Consider the following 4,460-nt stretch of genomic DNA (forward strand, 5'->3'; position numbering starts at 1 on the left):
GTGGCAGCAGAGAAAAGTGTTGGAGTTTTTTCTCACCATTGAGTGACATTTCACCATTGACAGAACTGACAGAAGAAAATGTGTTTAAAAAGGTTGATGGTAAGTGTTACATTTCCAAGCTAACTGGTGGGGTGAAAGTGTGATGGGGAGGAATCGCCTTTGCAGATTGAGGAAACATTACTGTTCAGACATATTGTATATTGATAAAGTGTTTGAGTCAGCAGGTTGTTCCGATTTTCCTGCAGGACAACTACAGAGTTATTATAATCAAGAGAACAGGGTTTCCAATAGAATATCAGTAGAACGCAGTGCTCAGGAAAGTAGTTTTATGCTTAATATCTATGTTTAACATTGTTATACCCCACCTTTTCTTATGTCCTTAAGTATGAACCATTACACCTCGTTTATACATATACCTTAGCATTAATTCAATAACCCAGCAAGTGACAATGGTTTGTGGAAACCATAAGGAGGAGAAATGCAAATTGTAAGCCACGTGTGGCTAATAAATGTTAAATTTATATTTAAATACATTTTAGACATTTTGCATATAAATATAAATGTGCCCAACATAAACCAATGTTTTTAAAAACTGATTTCTTTGTAGTTTCAAGCCATATTAGTGAATTAGTATATACAGTATTAGTGTAATTTTACAATAGTTTAAAATACTTTATTTTCACAACAACTCATTTGTTACTAAAAGAGTTGTTGAATGTTACGGGTTGTTAGTCTGTAATAGGCATTAGTAACATTAGCAACAGGGTCAACCCAACAGATTTTTCTTGATTCCATAAACCCTCGTATCGTAATCACCAGGAAGCTGTTGCTTTTACCTTCGGAAAAGAGAAACTAGTCCAACTAGTGTAACCGTTTACTGTTACAAAAGTTACTCCCTCTATACACAACAGACATTACTGTGAGCTGCCTTGTAAAGCTTTTGAGATTCTGTTAACCATGAAAAGGTGCTTATTAATTCACGAACAGATAGACAGGTTACGAGACGACACCAGAAGCCTGTATGATCTCCACAGCAACACGAAACTGGGTGTCAGCCTCAGATGGTGGTGTGACATGACTTCCATTTTCTTTTCTGTGACACAGTTTTACTTCTATGAACTCTGAGGCACTGTTTCTTTTGAAGCACTGCCTATATGCTTTTTAAAAGAAGGCATTATCAGTATGGCTCAAGAGGCCATTTTAAACAATGCCATGATGCCATTTCATTTCATACAGAATTATTCCAACCTCAGTTCCTGAACACTGATACTAACCTTAACCCCGATCCTTAATTTACACATACAGTAAGTATACTGTATTTTTGAAAGTATTTATGGTGGTTCCTTTGCTGTCAAATGTCAGATTTTAGCTTTTCTTTGTGCTATATAATAAAATGTCAGATTCCTAAAACAAAGGTAGAAAATAGTTCACTGTCTTAGCAGAGTCAGTTTTCTCCCTCCAGTGGTCAGAGCAGGTTTGCACAACAAATAAAGCAACTCAGAAGTACAAGTCAGGATGCAGAGATTTTTCTGATATAAATTAAAACACTTCTTCAAAAATATAATTTTCTGTTGTCCTTGACCTAATTAGTGTGGACAAAATTCCATACTATAAAAGGACATATATGTTAAGGCCTGTAGTGTAAGAAAGTTGAGATAAGCAAGCAAGTTACAAGACACCCTTAAAGATAACAGAAGCAATTGAGCAATATTTCTATATTTTCTATAAATTTCTATATTTCGAGTACTGAGGTAATTGATCATATAAATAAAGTGATCCCTGCCTTTAAACTCAAGCAATTTAGCAAGTAATTGCACTTAATCATCTTACCATTTATGTTATTATGTATATGAATTCGCTTTACAGCTTCCTTCTAAAGAAGTAATCGCTAAACATAAGTAACCAAAACTCTCCAACTGGTATTTCAGTCGAAATGAAAAATTAGAAAACAAAACTTTTCTTGTTTAGGATATGACATGAGAAGCTTTGGCAGGTCTGTAAAGGTGCTCGATGCCAAACACACTGCGATGATTCCAAAGCAGGGAGATCAAGACGTGGGGCCCTAGGACCCTTCTCCTGACATTTGAGATTCATTATGATGATACCGTATTAATATCCATCCATCAGCATTCTGCAGCAGATCCTGCCTTGTTACTGTGTTGCCCTATGACATTAAGAATTAAATATTAAAAAGAGCCTCATATATAAATTATAATTGTTACAAGATGTACAGTATATAGTGGTAAAGTGGGTAAAAAGTCCTAACTTTTTGTCATAAGTTTATACTGACCTTGAAAATCAAAATGTAATATTATATTACCAGTCTCATATTAAACTCATATTTAATTTATTTTAATATAATTGCAATAGTGAAATATTATAGGACAGTTAAAAATGTATTAATCTAAAACAGGGGTCTCTAGTTCTAGTCATCGAGGGCCAGTGTGTCTATAGATTCTCTGAATCAGTTAATTGTTGGCTTAATTTATCACACTAACAGTGTTTCCAAGATTTTCAGAGGCTGGCGAGTTTGTGGCCCATCTATCCATCATCACAAGACTCCAACCAGAGAGTCATTGGTCCCAGAGGGACTACATGACAAGATGTCACATATTGTTCCTGCTCAGAGTTTTTCCTTCAAAATTACAATTAAAAGTTCTTGATATTTGGCTATTTCAATATGCTGTAGGTATAACACACGTTGAGCTACTGTAGCTTTAGCAGTTTACACATTATAATAGTATTCCATTTCAAGGTGTTTACAGCAAAGCAAGACAAAGACAAAGCAATATAGGGGGTAAACGTAAATTAATACAGTAAATTGAGAAGTGTTAAAAGTTCTAAGTTCTAACACAGCAACTGAAAGTAGTGACTTACTGTACTTGCAAGATCTGATAGGGGTTGGGAGGTGAACTAAAAACCTTGTTTCCCAGAGTTTGGAGAGTCATGTTGAGAACTGAAAGAAGATGGTAGTTTAAAGAGCACAAGCAATGTGAAATTAAATAGTTTCACTGATGTAGTCAGGAACCAAACCATTTAATTCTGCAAGGAAGGTAAAATGTATACTGTATACATCCAAGCAGTTGAATTCTGAACATGCTGCCACTTGTTAAGAACGTATTGTATATTGACATTTGAATAATCAAGCTTGAAAAAGAACAAAGCAGGGTAAGCTTTTCTGCATCATACTGAAAGAGATATGTACAGATATGCACCGTTACAAAAATGAAAAAGACACCTCAAAATTCATCAACTCCAAGATTCATCATCTAAGTACTATGACTTATTCCAGGACCATAATTTTTCAAGCCAGAATTCATAATTACACATGGATGATAACCAACAGAATATAAGTGAAGAATGGTATTTCTGAGAAATGCCAGGCCAGTGTATCATAATACAGTAACCTATAATCACAAAAGGTCATAAAATTGTTATAAACAACACATATTGTTTTCTAACAGCAATAAAATGCAGATTAAACAAGAAATGCAATAGGTCACAGTTCATTAAGTTACAGATGACATGTATGAGTCTTTTTTTTTACAAGTCTGACGTTATGTGGATGTTTTAAGACTTTAAAGTTAAGGTTTAAGGTTTTTATTAACTTCAGAGAAAAGATGTACCGAATATGTGGAAGGCCTTGTAAATAGGACAACGAGTACTGATGTCTGTGCTTTGAGTGTGTATCAGGTTTCATTTACTTGGGAGAATGGAAAACCGGAACTGGATACTGGAGTTTTTCATGCTAAGTCACGTCATTGTTTTTTTTTAAAGATGAATAGATTTCAAATATATTTTTTGCGTATCTACTGTAAGCGTTGATATAATATATACATTTCTGGACACTAAAAAGATTTTAGAAATATCTGTGGGTGAAATGTATGAAAGCACGTTTCCGCCAGTGAGTTAAAAAAAACACTCAGAATTGCGACTTAGTAACTCAGAATTGCGACTTTATATCTCACATTTGCGACTTCGAAATAGCCCATATTTCATTGTCTGTCCTTTTGTTATTGTAACGTATTCGGGTTCTAGGGCTTGTGCCCTCGCCGCTCCCACCCTAGTTCGTGCCTCACTGCATTGGCTCGAACCCAGGTCATTTTGGGCTTATCGTAAACGAGAGAAACTCATTTACTTTATACTTATTTTTAGTATCCAGCATTTTGAACAATTATGAACAAGGTGGCAGGAGATAAGCTTATTTCCGTATATAATTAAATTTGTTTAAAGAGTCAATAAATGAGTTGATGGATTTTAGCCAGTTCTATCAAAATTATAAAATGTTTTAATATATACAGTACTTTACAGTATATATCACGAAGGGACGAGGTGTAAAATGAGAGAAAATTAGTATTGTAGAGCTGTTGACTCAGGAGGGGATGCTCCAGTGTTAGAAAACACCTTTGGGGATTTCCTTCATTTTCATTCTGAGAAAAAAGCTGCAAAGGGGGATCTGA

The sequence above is a fragment of the Lepisosteus platostomus genome, chromosome 2, assembly GCF_059453375.1.
Source record: "Lepisosteus platostomus isolate fLepPlt1 chromosome 2, fLepPlt1.hap1, whole genome shotgun sequence".
In the NCBI taxonomy this organism is placed as follows: domain Eukaryota; kingdom Metazoa; phylum Chordata; class Actinopteri; order Semionotiformes; family Lepisosteidae; genus Lepisosteus; species Lepisosteus platostomus.